The sequence below is a fragment of the Palaemon carinicauda genome, chromosome 30 (assembly GCF_036898095.1).
Source record: "Palaemon carinicauda isolate YSFRI2023 chromosome 30, ASM3689809v2, whole genome shotgun sequence".
NCBI classification, from domain to species: Eukaryota; Metazoa; Arthropoda; class Malacostraca; order Decapoda; family Palaemonidae; genus Palaemon; species Palaemon carinicauda.
Genome location: NC_090754.1, coordinates 23667856 through 23688639, shown reverse-complemented (window position 1 = coordinate 23688639; position 20784 = coordinate 23667856). Strand labels below are relative to the sequence as shown.

At 41.6% G+C, this 20784-nt stretch overlaps 1 protein-coding gene across 1 annotated transcript in view; it reads right to left on the bottom strand.

Annotated features, from left to right (window-relative positions):
• Window positions 1–20784, bottom strand: part of LOC137623429 (casein kinase I-like) — a 130296-nt gene that overhangs the window by 88213 nt on the left and 21299 nt on the right. The gene's annotated exons all lie outside the window — the stretch shown is intronic.

Genomic DNA, 20784 nt, shown 5'->3' with positions numbered 1-20784 from the left:
TTTTATATACCACTGATCTATTTTAAGGTTGTTACTGTTCTCATATTTCATTTTAACTGTTCATTACGTCTCTTGTATTTCATTTCCATGTTTCCTTTCCTCACCGGGCTATTTTTCCCTGTTGGAGCCCTTGGGATTATAGCATCCTGCTTTTCCAACTAGGGTTGTAGCTTAGCTAGTAATAAAATAACAACACCACCACTTCCCAGTAAAGATGTACTGAATTACACCTTGCCCCTTTAAAATTTATCAGAATCTACAGCTTTGATGGGACAAACTGAATTTGAATGACATTTATTATTTGGACACTTAACTGTGATTGATATTATCATTATCTACATGGCTTGTGTTTTGTTTTACCTTGAAATTCTCTTGTTAAAGATTCTATATCATTCCTCAAGTGGACCACAAAGAACAAGATTGTGCAGCTGAACCCATAATGGTTGGTCCAAGGTATTGAAATGCCTTATCTAATGATCTTGTACTATGAGATTTATTAAAGATCTGTAGCCAAACACCAAAATTCCACTTGAAGTGGTGAGGGGGATGTATAGGCATCCAAATGATAAAATATCATTAACAGTTTATAATTCTATGAATTTCACACTTGCAAGGTGTAAAAATCCCCCAAACTGTTACAGATATTCTAAAAAATTAGTAAAATTCACATCATAATCTAATAATATTCAAGTCTCTCACTGTACCATGTAAAAGAAAATTAAGCAGACCACGCTTTTCTTGGCCAACCAGTCCACTGGAAATTAATCGAGATAAGGGATGGCCTTTCATTCACCATAGAAAATAAGAAGTAATTACAGGTAGTTAATGTCAAACACACTAACTCCTTACCTATAAATCTCAAGATCCTTCACAATCAGCAATTTAAGATTTAAAACCACCCATGGACAGGAAAAATCTATACTGTAATACCTTGAATATAAAAAACTAAACTATTAGAAGTCAATAAAAGCCTATCTCCAGTACAAATTTTATGATCTAAGAGTTCAACAATATTTATGATACAAAAGCATTTTTAAAATATTAAGTAGCATATACAGTACATACTTGGTATGTCACTGAGGTGCAGCACTGACCATTTCTAAAAATAAATTAATGAAAATTAAATGAGGTAGCCACTACCCTAACAACATGAGCTCCAACTCTCAAACTAATTGTCCATGACCAAAAGTGATTAGATTTAATGAAGACTTGACATAACAATCATGTACAAAGGAGAAGTAAGAATCCTAAACCCACAAAAGGAACTGTAACTTGGTTACGTATATTAAAGAAAACCTTCAAGACTCCAATAAGATATAAAAATCTATCCGGCAAAACCCTTTGAACTAAAGCTTTTCAAGAAGGTATAGCAAAATAATGAGGCAGGCTCATTGTATTGACAATTTTCAGCACGCCATAAATATGGTAAAGGAAAAAAATTGCCTTATCAAAAGCAAAAGTCAACTCATTTATTTGGACAAAAAGAAAAGTGTCTTCTAGAAATATACCATTTAATAATTGATTTGGTTAGGGCCATGAAAAAGAGTATAGTATACAAGCAATTCTTCCACATCATATTATACAGGAACTCATAAAAATAGAATTCTTAAATACAGTTAGCCAAAAAGTATATGTACTTTACTCCCAAATCACAATCAAATTCAAATGTGTAGAATGATCTAGAGGCATTTTCTATTGATAAAAATTTATACACAGTTAGAAACTAACAATGACTGGTGTATGTTCATGTTCATAAAAATATTACCTTTGTTAATAGTGCTTAAAATTTCCTACCTCAGCATGATATATATCAAATATTTTTCACATTTGTCTCTAACGGAAACCCCATTAGACATACACCCATTCACAAAAATTGTCACTGCTACCAATATAACATCTTTTTTCAAACATTCTTGTTCTGAGAAAACGATAGGGGGTTTATAATCCAGTACTTGAAGAGGAAAGCAGAATTATTTGAGATCTGTCCTTCAATGGGAATTACTGTAGTGGCGACTTTGAGAACCTAGTGTAAACATCTTTGCACCATTTTGACTGAACCACTTGAACCAAACCTCTTTCCCTGGAAAGGGAGGGAATGATAAGAAACTATTGATATGGTGGAAGAATAAGGTTTGTCTGTCTGTCGCTGTCAAGAAACTTTATTGAATTTATAATCTGCCCTAGGTCTTTGCAGGTTCTAGCTTTGTGGATTCGATCATTCGCAATATAAAGAACAGTATAACCTATCAAATAAAAAATCCTGTATTTACAGTTTTGTGCTAATTACTCTTGCAGCCGCCAGACGATTTCAAATCAACTGAGCTCCTTTGCATCCTGCCTGCTTAGTGCCACTTCTCTCGGTGCCTACCTCTACATACAATCTCTAGCCGACACCGGTTGTCCTCGCATGTGCATCTGCTTCATTCCGACATATTTTGCCCGATATTTGTTTTGCCTTTGCTCAAGATCACGGGGCCCAAGAGCCGCTTTGACTTCCGAAAGTTTTGCTAAACGGCAGAGGAAGGTCATGACGTTTGAGGAGAAAGTAAAAGTCCTTGATAAGTGCAAGAGATGAAGTATGCAGCCATAGGAACTTGATGAAGAATGAAGCTAAGAATCCTGCTGCTGTGGCTGCTAGTGCCCTAGCAGTGCGAAGGATGTGTCCAAGAAGAGGGAAAGGGACATGATTACGATGGAGAATGCCCTTTTTTAGTGGCTCGAGGGCCAGCATCAGAAGGGGATTACCATCGACTACCTTACTACCTAAAAAAAAGCCAAGTCTCTACTCTGCCATTTCACAGTGGATGATCCTTAGCCTTCCACCAGCCAGGACGCTGCAACTCCGCAATGCACTTCCAAGCCAGCAAAGACTAGTTTGATACATTTAAAGGATATTTGGGCTTCAAGAACATAAAAATTACCGGGGCGTCAGCCTAAGTGGACCATGAGGCAGTGGCAAGTTTCCTGGACGATATTCTAAGGCTTATCGTGGAGAAAGGTACAAGCCACAACAACAATGGGATATTAAGTTTATGGACATCTACATATAAATTTGTTTTGTTCTGTAGTTTCTATATACAGTAGTTTACTTAATATTAAAATCTTGTTTCATTTCAATTTAATGTCATTAACGTAAATACATGTCTGGTAAACACGTGTCTGCAGTATATATGTATTGTACAAAATAATTTGCATTTTTCTCAACTATACAAACCTTGAGCTTTTTACAGTGGATATTATTTCAGCGAAGGCTGATAATTAGCAAAAAGACTTTTTAGCGAGGTATAACTACCCACGGCTAGTTAGCAGGGGTAGAACAATCATTCCCCTCACACAAACACGACACTGGTGAAATGCCTTCACTTTTTAATTGCAGGCAGGGCTTTCACGGTGGTTAGGTGATGGAGCAACAGGTATGTGTAGAGCTCAAGCTTTGTATAGTTAGGAAAAAATACAAATTATTCCAATTTTGTCATCTGTTCACAAGAATAAAAACCCTTTCGCTCTTTACAGTAGAGACTCAATGACTGATTTCTGACCCGGGGTGGGTTTCTGTGCTTCATACTAGCTTAACAGGCACACCCTGACACCTCGGTAACTGAATGTGTGAGAGCTAACGGCCTTGGCAATTAGTGTAATTATGTGTGAACTAAGCACTGTGACTTGACCACGTTAGAAATTGTATGGAGTTGAACCCCACACTTAATCTACCTATTGCTCGACTCCCCTTCGCTGGGAGGAAGGGGACGTAACAAATACATACTGTATCAAATTTTAGGCTACACAAGGGATAATGTTTTTACCTGCAAACAGAAGAGGTCAGCTTGCATAGTTCAATGGGTGCTATGCCCCGAGAGGGGAAGATGAAAGGAGAGAAGCCTGTTACTCTATCGTTCATCCCAGACTAATCCCAAGAAATGTCTGCCCTCGACTGGCTACTACTTGTCCTGCAAGGGAGCTGAGGTATCTTAAACCATAAGTTGTGCTGCCACTACAGGACCTAGATATCCAGGTTCCTGTGGGTTACGTCTTGCTGGTCTTAGTTATGAAGGTCGTTTGAGGCTTCCACACACCAGCTCTAAAAGCCTGTATCACAGAACAGTTCTTTTTAAAAACTAGAGACATACTATGCCCTTAACATCATGAGTTCTGGGTCAAGAACTTTTGGAGGACAGTCTGGGTTCAGGGACCGATCTATATCCTGTCGGATCCAAGAAAAGATTGTATTCCTGGAGACTCCTTTTGACCATGCCCGTGTTCACGGAAACTTGTTCACGTCCAAGTGAGCTACCACAGATCATACAAGATGACACATCTGCACCTTTATAGTACATATTAATAAATGATCCGAGTCAGAAGGATAAGGTCCAGAGACATTCAATCCAGATGGGCCGGAACCATTCGATGGCTACAGATGGAGTCCGAGGCTTGGCAATAGAATCAGGGATGAAGTTAAGTGTTACTAGACCTCCATCCCTTGACTGAAACATGTCACAGGAGAGACCATGTCCTTCGCTGGCACTCATAGTCGAGGCCAAAGCAAGAACAATTGATCTGTCTTAAGAATCAAGCCATGTTCTAAACACCGACTAGTGGCAAGAAGTAATGTACTCCCTTCCAAGAGCATGGTACAAGAACTACACTCTGAGGGATTGGTCTAACTTTTGATTTGGTAATCAGTCAACGTGACACTATGAAAGAGGAGCGACGACAGTTTCGTCGAGGAAAAGTTAATGGAAGACGAGGCTCAAAGCTGAGTGGCATCCTGCCACTTTGTCTGATGGGAGGCAAACGATGACCTATACCGGGGTATAAAGCCATCCTTTTCGTTATTGCTTGCGAAAAGCCCCTCTGATGGAGGTGACATTAAATAGCCCCGGGTGACGCATTGTAGGGACACGACTGATAGAGGTGAATCGCTCTGGGAAGGAGAGAACAGGTTTCTTGATCTCTCTGCAGGCAGGAATAAAGTATCTGGTTGTTATTCTGCTTGCTACCGCTGTGGAACTATCGGGGTTATCGATCGTTCTGTGGATTTACTTCTATGAATGAGTCTCCTTGTCAAGAGGGAAAAGGTGGGAAGCGTATCGGCATTCCACAGATGTTGGATGGCCTCTACTGAAGGTGCCTGGTTGACCGTACCTTGGAAACTTCCGGACATGAGACGTCCTGGTTTGACACCTTGTCCACAATTCCTGTCAGGGACAAGGCTTAGAAGACTAACTGAGGGAGAGAAAGCTCCCTCAAAGCCCAGTATCTGAGACTGCCTAGTTAGAATGACTGATAATAAATTTCCTTGTCTGTGGAGATCGTCTGATAGTGAATTGGGCTCCTGAAGGTATTCGGGTTGTCTCTCATCTAATTCCATCTTCTAACGGCTAAACAGACAGCAGTCGTGCAAAGAAAATCTTTGACCGAGTGTTCTATTCTGTGCCAAGAATACCTTGTCTGAGTATTCTACCACCATCGTGTTCTGATGAAAACACTACAGTGACAAGAAGGGAATTGTTAGAAGAGATCAAGGGAATGAAATATTGCGCTCTAATCCAGGAAGACTTGTGTGGCACTCCAGAAGTTGTTGGAACATAGCTCAGAGGCTATGTGCAATGACAGGCGAGTCCCCTGCCACCCCTTGCCCATTCTTTTGATGGATCCCTCAAGAGTATCAAATGTGGGGGAGGAAAGAGAATGTCACCTGCCCTGAGAAGGTTAGTGTTTTCTACCTCCCAACTCGGGTCTCTCTTTCACTCTGATCCTATTAGACTAAGTCTGTAGAATCCCTACTAATACTGTACCTAAAGGAACAGTTGCCCCTACGACGACTTTTGCCGGGGCCACCGAAGTCGGTCAAGCATTCCATCCTGTGCAGCCATTAGTGCGTCTGTAGGAAGTCTCACTTGAGGAAGGGATATGCAGTTTCCCCCGAGTCTTTATCCCTGATTTGGACAGAGCCACAGTCTCTTTTAGAGGTTATTTGACTTTTTTTTGTTTTTTTTTTTCTTTTTAAATGTCAGTTCTCTTGGCGAATGCCAGATAAATTCTAGCACTTTTATCCCAAATGGGGGAAACCTATCATAGGTTGACTCAAATGTCGGAGAAACCTCCACCGATTCTGCTAAATTTTACCACTCTTCTAAGGGACAAGGACGAACTCCGGTTATTATTATTATTACTATCCAAGCTACAACCCTAGTTGGAAAAGCAAGATGCTATAAGCCCAGGGGCTCCAACAGGGAAAAATAGCCCAGTGAGGAAAGGAAATAAGGAAATAGATAAATGAAGAGAACAGATTAACAATAAATCATTCTAAAAACAGTAACAACGTCAAAACAGACATGTCATATATAAACTATTAACAGCATCAAAAACAAATATGTCATAAATAAACTATAAAAAGACTCATGTCCGCCTGGTCAACAAAAAAGCATTTGCTCCAACTTTGAACTTTTGAAGTTCTACTGATTCAACCACCCGATTAGGAAGATCATTCCACAACTTGGTAACAGCTGGAATAAAACTTATAGAGTACTGCGTAGTATTGAGTCTCGTGATGGAGAAGGCCTGGCTATTAGAATTAACTGCCTGCCTAGTATTACGAACAGGATAGAATTGTCCAGGGAGATCTGAATGTAAAGGATGGTCAAAGTTATGAAAAATCTTATGCAACATGCATAATGAACTAATTGAACGACGGTGCCAGAGATTAATATCTAGATCAGGAATAAGAAATTTAATAGACCGTAAGTTTCTGTCCAACAAATTAAGATGAGAATCAGCAGCTGAAGACCAAACAGGAGAACAATACTCAAAACAAGGTAGAATGAAAGAATTAAAACACTTCTTCAGTATAGATTGATCACCAAAAATCTTGAAAGACTTTCTTAATAAGCCTATTTTTTGTGCAATTGAAGAAGACAGACCTTATATGTTTCTCAAAAGTAAATTTACTGTCAAGAATCACACCTAAAATTTTGAAAGAGTCATACATATTTAAAGAAACATTATCAATACTGAGATCCGGATGTTGAGGAGCCACCGTCCTTGACCTACTTAAAATCATACTTTGAGTTTTGTTAGGATTCAACTTCATACCCCATAATTTGCACCATGCACTAATTCTAGCTAAATCTCTATTAAGGGATTCACCAACCCTAGATCTACATTCAGGGGATGGAATTGATGCAAAGAGAGTAGCATCATCTGCATATGCAACAAGCTTGTTTTCTAGGCCAAACCACATGTCATGTGTATATAGTATGAAAAGTAATGGGCCAAGAACACTACCCTGTGGAACACCGGATATCACATTCCTATAATCACTATGGTGCCCATCAACAACAACTCTTTGAGATCTATTACTTAAAAAATCAATAATAATGCTAAGAAACAACCCACCCACTCCCAACTGTTTCAGTTTGAAAACAAGGGCCTCATGATTAACACGGTCAAAGGCAGCACTAAAATCAAGGCCAATCATACGAACTTCCCGACCACAATCAAGGGATTTCTGTACAGCATTGGAGATTGTAAGAAGGGCATCACATGCTCCAGGGCCTTTACGAAAACCAAATTGCAAACTAGGGAGTAGATGATTACCTTCAGCAAACCTATTAAGACATTTTGCCAGAAGACGTTCAAAAACTTTAGATAATATGGGAGTTATGGAAATTGGGCGGTAATCAGTGGGACTTGAGCTACCACAAACACATTTAAATAGAGGAGTAACATTACCAATTCTCCAACTAGTGCTAAAAGCTCCTCTTCTTGCTAACTTGCGCAAAATAACAGATAACTTTGAAGCTAAGAAATCTGCTGTCTTTATAAAAAACAAAGGAAAAATACCATTTGGGTCTACACCTTCATAAGCATCAAGGTCCATCAACAGAGCTTTAATCTCACGAGATAGAAAAGCTAAACTAGTTAGTTTAGCCTCAGGAAAACAGGAATGAGGAAGTACAAGTTTTTCATTACTCTGTTTACTGTCAAAAACATCAGCCAAAAGGGTTGCCTTTTCCTTTGGACAGTGAGTGACTGAGCCATCTGGTTTAAGTAAAGGAGGAACTGTTGCATCTACACCAAAGAGTGCAGATTTAAGGGTAGACCACCATTTATGTTCCTGAGTTGTACCAGAAAGTGTTTCTTTTATGGTTAAATTGTACTCCTTTTCAGTTGAGGCATAAACTCTCTGAGCAAAAGCTCGAAGCTGAGTATAGTTGTTCCAGGTCAAATCTGATCTGTTCCCCTTCCAAAGATGATAGGCCTCCTGTTTCTCCAAATAAGCACGTCTACAATCATCATTGAACCACGGTTTGTCCTTCACTCGATACCTTAGCACACGAGAAGGGATACGCCTATCAATTATGTTGACTAGATTCTCATTCAAAGGGACAACAGGATCTACACTATTATATAATTGTGACCAATTCAAGCACAAAAGATCATGTAAAATCCCATTCCAGTCTGCTTGGGATTTCATATAAATTTTACAAGAATATGATATATCAGGGACAGGCTGCTCAGTCTTCACTAATAATGAAATCAAGGCATGATCAGATGTCCCGACTGGAGAACCAACCTTACTAGTTATAACGCCAGGGGAGTCAGTGTATACGAGGTCCAAGCAATTACCAGACCTGTGAGTAGCTTCATTTATGATTTGCTCACAGCCTGATTCAGAGGCAAAGTCTAAAGCTCTTATGCCATGGCGATCGGTAGGAGAGATAGAACTTAACCACTCCCTATGGTGAGCATTAAAATCACCAACAAAGACAAAAGAAGCCTTTCTATCATCTTCTTGTATCTTAGCCATAATGGTAAGAAGACAATCGAAGATAGAATCATCTATGTCTGGATTCCGGTAGATCGAACACAAATAAAAGTTGTTATGCCTGCCACAAACTTTTATTACCTGAATCTCATGACATCCACATTGATAGCAGGACTTATGAGAAGCAGGGTACTCGGTCCTAATATACACCGCCATTCCCCTGGCCCTAGGGATGGCATCACGTTTCAACATTATTGGCTTCTTAAAACCAGTTATAAGGAGCTCAGATGAGTGCCTCATATTAGAAACCAAAGTTTCTGAGCACAAAAGAATATACTGTCTGGACGCAACTGTAAGGTCTTGGATATTTGCATGAAGACCACGAATATTGCAATACAGAAGACGACATTGACGAAATCTAGGACGTACTGGTCCCGGATTTCGCTCAATGTCTCCAGACAGCATAAGAATTAATAGAAATAAAAAAGAGACAGCATACTTAAAAACTAGATTAACAAGAATTATAACAAAAACAATACGTACAGAATTATAAACAAAGTGATTGATGATACCCATAGACTATAGTAAAAAGTCGGAAAAACTGGTCAACAGGGAGGAGCCGATACACCATGCAAGGCTAAATACCCTCCAGGATAGCCACTTCAACTGAAGGGAGGACAGTAAGGATGGTTTTGAGAAGAAAAATAATCAGAAAAAGGAAAAGACAACCTCTTGATAAACCACCAGGCATCCATGGCCCTTCTATTAAGCCTGCCCAACACACCATTTCAAAAAAACAAGAGGAAGAAAAAAAAAATAAGATAGAATAGTGTGCCTGAGTGTACCCTCAAGCAAGAGAACTCCAACCCAAGACAGTGGAAGACCATGGTACAGAGGCTATGGCACTACCCAAGACTAGAGAACAGTGGTTTAATTTTGGAGTGTCCTTCTCCTAGAAGAGCTGCTTACCACAGCTAAAGAGTCTCTTCTACCCTTACCAAGAGGAAAGTACACTGAACAAATTGCAGTACAGTAATTAACCCCTTGGGTGAAGATGTGTTAAGTATCTCATTGTTGTCAGATGTATGAGGAAAGACGAGAATATGTAAAGAATAGGCCAAACTATTCTGTGTAAGTGTAGGCAAAGAAAAAATAATCCGTGACCAGAGAGAGGGATCCAATGCATTACTGTCTGGCCAGTCAAAGGATCCAATACCTCTCTAGTGGTAGTATCTAGAGTGAGTGTTCTAGTGAACAATTGAGGTTTTGAGCGTAGCCCAAAGTCCCGCACTCTGTACTGGCAAACCAATTCTGAAAGGATAACTCTAGCTACATCTTTGGAGGGTAATCTCAGTGATAACCAGTGGTCAAAGTCACTGGATGTCTAATCAGTGAAAGGAGCAAAGCAGCATGACGTGTCACTTCGCGTAAGGATGAATGCCGTCCGGGAATCGGACTCTTAGGGTCTTTTTATTATCTCCTCATTTTGTGGCATCCTCCAAAAGTGAGTCAGGTGAGTGATGCCCTTTCTTGCGAGAGTAATCCCAGCCTCCACTTGTCCTAGAGTTGGAGGCGCCGTTGACTTCATTCCCTGGAGCACAATTCGGCATGCTATAGCTTGTGTTATGCCTCGAGGAAAGGAGAGAGTGAGTTTGTACCAGCAACCCTTACAGGAGAATACTAATCTTTACTTCCGATTCAATCAGACAATTGAGAGGAACAAAGATCATTTGACTCTCTAACAAAATATCAAATCGCATCCGAGTGCAGAAAGAGGTTGCTTAACAAGTAAACATTCACGAAGATCGCTGTCGAGAAATGCGATCAGTTGCAAGCAATTGTATCTGTAAAGGGAATATGAACCCTGTCCTCCAACTACCTTTCTTACAAAGATAGTTGATCATGTCTGGCCGCTACGGATTGGTAATCACTGGAGTAGCCAGTAATCTCTAGCGGGTATGGCATTACAGCAAATCTCCTAGTAGATCACTTTCAAGTCGATCAATTGCCAAAGATCAGATGCAAGCGACTACTTACAAAGGACAAGATTGAGACATATCTTCATCGCATTTGTCAGACAGCTGGCTGCGCGCATAAGTTCTTCCACGGACCACTCCTGAAGGTAAATTTCCTGTGATTTACGGCATGAATTTTGTGACAGGTTATCCCGGGGCAGAACAAGGATCAGGGTGTTACCTGAATGGCTCATTGCATCTTAAACTTGATTGGAGAACATCAAATAATGTTAGAAATTAAGACCACCTTCTCCCTAATGACAAGTGTCCTTTAAAAAAGGGGAATACGTTTCATATCTCCCTCTTCCTGATTCGCAAAACAATCATAAGCACTGAATATTCCCTCTCATGCGAACAGATTTGCTTACAGGAAGTTCAAAGTCTAAGTACTTTTGATACTTAAACGTACGATCCGGATATGCCAAGGAGGACCTGACAGGGATGATGGAGGCCACCCACCCAAGGATAGACAACAATGTCTGGTTACATGATGGTAGACTGGTTATGGATAAACTGACATCCCCCAAGGGGACTGATGATAAGTGACCCTTTCTACCACTCACTGGCATGCACATACAACTGACCAAGTAAACAGTCAGTTAAATCAGTGTAGGCATTTGTGCATGAGCGTTTCCGTGTGTGAGCACCTACGTCGTAGTTTTTGGAGTCACTTGTGGCAATAATGTATGTGCGGCGAAGCGCAACATCATTGCTCAAAAGGAAATGATTCTTACTTAGCTATTGCCTTGTGAACATGAAAATGTTCATGAGCATATATAGCTAACAAAGCAATCAGATCTCTATCAGTAGTAGGGACTTGCCCGTCCATTGGGTGGGGCAACTGTACTTGTAAGCGAATATGTTTGCTATCAATCGTAACGTAGCTTAAGCTTATTCCATCCCATAGGGGATAGAGGCTTAAAAGGATAACCTTGAAGGGTTATGTCTCACAAGATTGTTGTGCCTATGTTTCCCGACTTTTCCAAACCATGGTGGGATGCAAAAGCTGCAAGCAGTCAGGAAGCTTTCCTGTACAGTGAGCCCTCGCTACTTCGCGGTTCGACTATCGCGGATTCACCACTTCGCGGATTTATTTCATAACGCAAGTATATACATATATCGCGGATTTTCCGAAAATTTCGAAAATACCGCGATATATGAAGACCCCAAATACGTATTTTGTTAATTCCATTAATACTGTAATTAGTAATATATGCTCTTACTGATGGTTCATTGCATTACATATGACATATAATTCAGTACAGAAAGAAATAAAACACGAAAAGAGAATGTGATCATACGATAATTCAGTATACAGTACGTAGTAAAATTAAATCGAACATGAAACGCAAATCAGATGCAGTCATACCGAATTTGAATGGTGTAAGGCTGCTGATGGCTACTACTACAAATGTAATGGATGTACTGTATATCTTTTCCATGAATCTTTTGTATGTATACGTACGTAGTACTGCATCCAATAATATTCTTTGTTGCAAAAATCGCATCTCGAATAAGCGTACATATCCTACAACAAAACAAGCGTAAAATAGCGTACGTAAAGCTGTATACGTAGTACCTTGTATTTGAATTGGTAACTACTACATAGCATGTAAGACAGACTGTGATTGGTTCAAGTGCTGATAGATGACGAATCAGATCCCAAGTTTTGAAATCTAGCCTGTGATTGGTGTTTTGACCGCTTCTCCAACCCGCAGCATCTTTTCGCGGCCACTTTATTTGCCGCTCTCTCGCCGGGTAGATGCTGCTACGTTACTGTAAACTTTAATCTGTGCTGTGCGTGACTGTTTTAAGTTGAACTTTTTGTTGAACTTTCTGTTTAACCCCTACTGTACAATGGCTCCCAAGCGTTCTGCTTCTACTAAGGCTGGTAGTGAGCCTAAACGCCACCGAAAGATGATGACGATTGCTGAGAAGGTGACACTTCTCGATATGTTAAAAGAAGGCAGAAGTTACGCGGCCGCAGCCCGCCATTTTGGAGTGAACGAATCCACCGTTCGCTACATCAAGAAGGACGAGGCGAACATTAGAAAGACGGCTGCCATCACCTTTAGCAGATCAGCGAAGCGAGTCGTTACCACGCGTAATAAAACGATCGTCCGTATGGAAGGTGCTTTAGCAATCTGGATTGCCGACTGCCGGAAGAAGAACATAGCCTTGGATACGAACACCATCCGAACCAAGGCTTTGGGCTTGTATGAGAATTTTGCGGCAAAGGAACCTCAAGACGACGATGGCGACCATGCTGAAGATGACGAAGATGATGTAGATGAACCTCAACCAGGGACATCCACTGATTCCCAGTCTCAGAAACAACGTTTTTCCGCCAGGAAAGGATGCTTCGCGAAGTTTCATTAACGCTTCGGCCTGAAAAGCGTTTCCCTGCATGGCGAGGCTGCTTCTGCTGACACTACCGCTGCTGAAACTTACGTGAACCAGACGTTCAAGAATATTATCGCCGAAGGTGGATACAAGCCGGAACAAGTGTTTAATATGGATGAGACCGGCTTGTTTTGGAAGAGAATGCCATCGCAAACTTTCCTGTTTAAAGAAGAAGCCAAAGCCTCTGGCTTTAAAGCGTTCAAAGATCGCGTAACCCTCGTGATGTCTGGCAATGCTGCTGGATTTTTGCTAAAGCCGGGGCTTATTTACAAATCGAAAAAACCTCGCGCTTTGAAAAATAAAAATAAGAATCTCCTTCCCGTGTACTGGATGCATAATCAAAAAGCATGGATTACGAAGATGCTGACCTCCAACTGGTTCCACCAGTGTTTTATCCCGCAAGTCAGCAAATTTCTCGTAGAGAAGGGCTTGCCATTTAAGATCCTTCTCCTTATGGATAACGCTGGTGGACATGCAACTGATCTGTCGCATGAGGGCATTCAGGTTGAGTTCCTGCCACCCAACACCACGTCATTAATTCAACCGATGGACCAGGGGGTTATCAGGGCGTTCAATGCTGCCCAAGATGATGAGGATGAAACTTTCAATTTGAAGGCGTACTGGCGGAAGTACACAATAGCCATGTGCCTGCAGAACACCCAGAAGGCACTGCAAGAAATGAAACCTGCTACTGTCAATGCGAGCTGGAAGAAGTTGTGGCACCAGATTGTTTACGATGACGAGGGATTTACACCTGCTGAGATTCAACACTCTGCAATACGGAAATCTGTGCAGTTGGCTGCGATAATTGGAGGTGACGGGTTTGGCGACATGACGACTGAAGACGTCGACGAGTTGTTGGACTGCCATTCCCAGCCGCTAACTGACGCAGACCTAGAAGACCTGACGAAATCGGCCAGTGAAGAACACAGTGAAACACAGGAAGAGACCCAAGAAAATGTCGAAGAAACGGGCTTAACATTAGAACGGCTTGCCAAGCTCTGCAACCTTGCGAAAGAGTTGATAGAAATGTCGCAAGAGTGGGACGAGGATATGGTTTGTTCTATGCAATTCTGCAACAAGATCGATGACGACATGACTCCCTACAGGATGCTCTTCGAGCGAAAAAAGAAGCAGCGGCAGCAACTTCCGATCACAATGTTCTTCCAGCCTCGCAAAAAAGAGCCAGTTCCTCCTGCTACTATGCCTTCGGAAGAAATTGAAGAAGTGTCCCAGGAAGAAGTTTAAGAGGTGTCCCAGGAAAAGACACCTCCGTCTGAAGAGACGTAAAATACTATCATTGGCTGCACAGTAGAAGACATCATCAGCTTCATCATCATCATTTCTACTGTGCAGCAAATTCATCGCCATCATCATTCAAGTTTTTCTTCAACTTCTTTCGTGGTGAGTACAGTAACAATCTTTATTTTTTTATACATGTTTTACTTTAATATTCTAACATTTTAATATTTGTGCCTGTTTTAGTTTAGTATGCATTAAGTTAAAGGGAAGGTTTTAAAAGTCTGAATATACATGTTATAACCTATCATATTTTTTTGTTTAAAATTTACATTTACATACGTAAAACAACTCTCTCTCTCTCTCTCTCTCTCTCTCTCTCTCTCGTAAATTGTTTTCCTGCTTTGCTACGTATGTACTGTATGATTTTATATAGATACGGTAAATAATATTTGTAATAACATATTTTCTAAAAGCTTTTACTGTAATATCATTATTTATCACTTTCATCATGCGCGTTAAATACCTTCGTTTGTTTATTACGATCGAAGATGGAGCGTACTTTATGACGCCGCCGTTTCAGGCGGCGTCATAAAGAAAAACATTTCATTTGGAAGTCCTAAGAAAAATTAAGTAAAACATTGGTAATAACAAAATCAACATACTGTATAATCAATATAATCGATGCAAAAACTAACCTATACACAGATGTGTAAATGCGTTTGTTTCTTCATTATGATCAGAAGTAAACGTAAACAAAACATTGGTTGCCATTTTTTATTGTGCTTTTTGGCGTGTTTAGGAAACGCATGATATAAAATCGCCTTTAATATTTGTGCCTGTTTTAGTTTAGGGTACTGTAGTACATGCATTAAGTGTTCTGTACATTAAAGGGTAGTTTGTTAACAGTACTACGTACAAGGGAATGTTTTAAAAGTCTGAATATACATGTTAAATAAATATGTAAATATGGTGTCCCTACTTCGCGGATTTTCACCTATGGCGGTCGGGTCTGGAACCTATCTACCGCGATAAACGAGGGCTCACTGTATACGGAAATAGCCGAGTAAGACTATGCCTAATGAGATGTAGTGCCCTGGGGGAACAATGGTGGCATGCAGCAGCCACAAACGTCGGCAGGCATCCTCAACAGTGACATAACCCTTGAGGGTTTTGGCTTAACGAAAATCTTCGAATTCTAAGTTTCTTACTTCTTGGTGAGGTCTGGCGGTCGTATGCATGCTCAACCAAAGTAGCTCATGTCATCCATTTACCATTTATTATGAGGGTGTTTACTTGGAGGGTAAATATATATCATATTAAGTGACAAATGGTTTGAGACAGAGGTGCAGGCAACTGACCGCCATGGTACTTCCTTAATAATAGTAATAGTGATAGTAGTAGTAGTAGTAGTTGCGCAGACCTCTGCAGTGAGGGGAGTTCCCCGGGCACCTTTCCTTACTGTCTGGTAGGCTTTCTCTTATGAAAATGAATAGTCTCACATGGTAAGATTATTTGTCTAAGCATGCAAAGAACACAAACATTAGTCAGGTTCCCAGAGGAACTTGGTTGGGAAAGTCCTCCTAACTCATTTGGTGAAGTGAGCGTAGGCAACACTAGTCAGGTTTCTACATAGTTGGTAAGTACTGTAACATCTCGCAAACTCATTTGGTGAAGCAAGAGTTAGCAAACGTTGTCGACACTAGTCAGGTTCTTAGATGAGGTCGTGAAGTAAGGTCCTGCAAACTTGTTTGGTGAAGCTAGCACTGATGAACGCCAGTGAGGCGAGCACCGAAAAAACACAGGAGGGGCGAACCCTGGCAAGTGCTGTCGAACATTGGAGACGCAAAAACTGGTGCGGTGAGCAATAGCAAGGCAAAGGCTGTAGTATGTTGATGAGGCAAACGCTGAAGAACTTTGGCGAGGTGTAAGCTGGTGAGGTGACCAATAGCAAGGTGAACATCGGAGAGATAAACGTTAGCGAGGAGAAAACTGGTGAAGGTTGGCGGGATGAACGTTGGATAGGCGAACGCTGGCAAACGTTGGCGATGCTACCACTGGTGAGGTGAGCAATAGCAAGGCAAATGCTGAGAACTGGAGAACGTTGGCGAAACGAATGCTAGCAAGGTGAGCAATAGCAAGATGAACTCTGGAGAGGGGAACGCTGGCGAGTGCTGTCGAACGTTGAGAGACCAGTGTGATAGAAAGTTGGGTGGCGTTATATTTGTAGATGGCAAGTACGACTACCCAAGTAGTGTGCACTTGAGGCAACAGCAAGCTTGAATTCTCTGTCTTAAGCCCTCCTACCAGAGGAAGTATTTGTTCACAAGCAGACAAATAAGACTGTGCTGGACTTATAGAACAGCAGACAATTTTCGTAGGTGGGAGAGGCGGCGACAGCAAGCGATGGGCAGGCCTCACTAACTGTAGCAAAAACCCAGAAAGGAAAATTAACGACTCGTTAGACCCTAAAATGACGATGAGTGGCAACCGCAAGTATAGGGTGATGATGGGTGGCAACCGCAAGTATGAGGTGACGATGGGCAGCAACAGCTAGCGTTGGCAGGACTTCTCTGGACATAAGTGTCGTACTCTTGGACGAGAAGGGCGTTCATCAGCTGAAGGAGGTGCTCGATGTAGTGAACTTGCTTACCCCCAGCCTGCTGAGAGGACAGACTGAGGGCGGACATCGTAAGCTACGAGCTGTGAAACGTGACTGATGTCAGTTTCTGGGTTCTCCTTGAAAGGATAGCCAGATGGATAACTCCGAGGGGTACTCATCAGCAACTGGTCTTGTCTAACCACTGAAGTAGCATGAACAAGAGGAGGAAGAGAGATATTCCTTCCACGACACCAACCACAAAAGACGTTCCACTTTGTCTGGTATACCAAGGCAGAGGAGTGTCGTAAGTGAACAGATGCGAAAAGCCTCTCTGAAAGAGATGCTGCTGGATAGTCTCAAGGTGTGAAGCCGCAGAGACGGAACCATCTTAAGAAAGATGTCCGCGTGTGGTTGTTTGAGTAGATTAAGCCGTGGGGGTAGTTCTCTCGGGAGATCTACTAGAAGTTGCAGAAGGTCTATGAATCACTGCATGATGCCATAGAGGAGCTATGAGGGTCACCATTAGGTTGTTGGATGCTCTGATTCTGTTGAGCACTCTCCCCATCAGACAGAACAGGGGAAAGGTGTACACGTCGATGTTGTCCCACCATTGTTGGAATGCATCCTGCCATAGAGCCTGAGGGTCTGTGCCTGGTGAGCAGTACAATGGGAGCCTTTAGTTCAGGGACGTTGCGAACAGGTCCACTATCGGGGAACCCCGATAAGTCAGGACTTCGTTGAATATCAGAGGATACAAAGACCATTTGGAGCCTACTATCCAAGTCACTCTGCTCAGGTTGTCCGTGAGCACATTCCTCTTGCCCGGAATGAAAATAGCCGAGTGGGACACTAAATGATCTCCTGACCATCGTAGAATCTTTACTGCAAGATGGCATAGGGGCTGCAAAATGGTACCGCCTTGTTTGTTTAAGTAAGCCACAAGTGTGGTGTTGTCGGTCACCAACATCACGGAGTGACCCGCCAGCAACTGATGGAAGTGCTGGAGAGCTGGAAAGGCTGCTCTCATCTCTGAGATTTATGTGCTGGTACCTTTCGGACTCGGACCATAGGGCCGAGACCGTGCTGCAGAAAGTGGGGGCCCCACCCTTACTTTCATGCGTCTGTGTAAAGTAACAAGTCGGGATGAGGGATGAAAGGATCCTGGCCTTTGCGGAGTTTCTCCTCAGCCACTCACAAACTTGTACAATTTTTTTTTTCATTGAACAGGTTACCATAATTTACCAACTTTCATTTTTGGGCACTATTTCTTTCCTGACTGGGGCTACTTTTACCATTGAGCCCCTATAGAGCTGGTAAAATTCTGTTTGTCCAACAAGGGTAGTAATAATAACCATTATAAATAATATAATACTTTATCAAAAATATCTTTAACAATTTTAAACTGCCCATTAAGAGGGCAAAAACATGCAGAAAACTGATCAGCCATCAACTGTTAAATATGGCTATCCTTTTATTACACAAGATCATTCATTCTAATCTTGAATGCATTGATAGCTTTCTGGTAAAACAAAGTTCCTATATCCCAACACCAGCTATCCTTCACTTTCCTCCAGATTTTCTTTCCAACATATTCCGAAAAATGTAAAAACTACCCTTTGCTTTTCAACTATCTATTGTCGTTCATTATCACTTATGTATCAATCTAACTAAATAAAAATATGCTGATACATCTTTTCACATATACTTTATTATACCACTTCTATGTACCTCGTAATCAACGCTCATAATTTCAATAAATTTATCTAAAGTTTACAGCTGTTCCTCCTCATGAAATAATTTGACCACCAATTCTAAAAGAATATTTCCTACAATAATAAATACACCCACCCTTGACACACCTTTATATAGCTATCTCCTCAGGATGGTGGCACCATAGCTGTATGAGTTGACACAGTTCTATTTAGTCATTCACCATTGACTACAGCATGTCCACCATTCAGTTCTGACAATTTTATGGGTTTTTATTTTTTTTAATTTTTTTGCTTTGTTTGGTACAGGACATGAGTTTCCTAAGTTTATTAAAGCTTAGGCTTACTCCCAGTGCAGTACAATGATAAGAGGATTTACAAAAAGCTTTTTGATCTGTAAGCAAGGTGCCCCATCTGCCAAAAAAATTCCTGACTTGCAAATTGTGTGTTGGAAGTTCAAGTCTTGCTGCAGCTCAAAAACAATTTTCACTAGTGTTCAAAACCCAACCATCCTTGTGAGCATGGCAGGGGGGGTTTGGAGGAACCCTTAAGTCTACCCGTTGAGTCATCAACAGCCATTACCTAGCAAACCATGGATCCTAGCTTAGGCGGAGAGGAGGTGTGGCCGCTGATCATGTGTGTATATAGTTGGTCTCTAAGACAGTGTCCTGTCCCTTGCCTCTGCCGCATATCAGCAACCATTAAACAGGTCCATTGTAAATGGTTGTGAGGAGTATGAGTCTTCCTTGCAGCAAGAAATGGAGGCATATTTTGATCTACATATCTTGTCTACATTAGGAACAAAGATAGGGATGTCGAGCACAAAAAGCACTCAGTGCAACTTGAAGTGTAGGGAGAGACCTAGCAATACCATGGGAGCATCCAGACCTGCTTTGCCAGAGACAGGAAGAAGTAATGACAAAGTGATTCCTGAATTGTACCCTTCTTTAAGGAACCTGGTGGATAGTTTCAAGAAGAAAAAAGTGAGATATCACAAATTTTGAGTACAGTAATTTGTATTTTTCCTAACAGTACTTACCTCGAACTACTTTCTTAGGAGTATCTGGAATCTCCTCCCATCCGACCAGAGTTTTGTGTAGTTTACCCTATACCCGTTTTCTACGAGGGATAACCTCAGGCGGAGTGATACGCGCCGAGGCTAACCCCGGGTCAGAGAGCATGCTTGCTCAGGTCTCGACCTCCAGTAAGTTCTTGGTAGTCTAGGTCTCTAAGAATTCCAGAAGGCACTCGGGGAAGGCAGGGCGGGCCATTGCCCGAAAGTAGTTCGAGGTAAGTACTGTTAGGAAAAATACAAATTACTCAAAATTTGTGATTTGTTCCAACACGGATTACTTACCTCGAACTACTTTCTTAGGAGACTTATACTTTAGGAGGTGGGAGTGGCCTTTTAAACTTCTGAGACCTAGATAGGAGGCTAGGTCCTGTTGACCCCTAAGTGAGAAAAGAGGAAACTACACAAAAAACTCATCTTAGTGTCTAAGTAACTCACCTCTGCAAGAAATCCTAGGAGACATGTCCTTCCAAAGTTGGGGTACTTGTAGCCGGCTCAGGGTCCTATCTGAGACCATTTGAAGCGGAAATAGGGGGAGGAAGAACAAGGGGGTTTAAGGAACGAACCTGTGTCTCTTGTACTTACTACCCGCGGTTATCACTGGGGCTACACCTTTAAACCGTTTGGAGCGCGAAAATGACGATACCTATCGAGAACCCGTACAGGGATTTTCTTGAATAGTCTTTCAAGTAGTGAGCAGTGAAGGTAGACTGGTTAGCCCAGGTGCCTGCTCTCAGGATCTGGCCCACTGCCATATTCTTCTTGAAAGCTAACGTAGTACTAAGACCCCTAATGTCGTGGGGCCTGGGTTTTCCCGGCAGGGGGATATCTGCCTTACTGTAGGCCCTGATAATCACCTGCCGCAGCCAGATGGAGATAGCGTTCTTCGAGACTGGCTTCTTCACTAGGCCTGTGGAAACAAAAAGACTTTTGATCTCGGGCCGAAGTCTGGCTGTCCTCTCTATGTATTTCCTTAC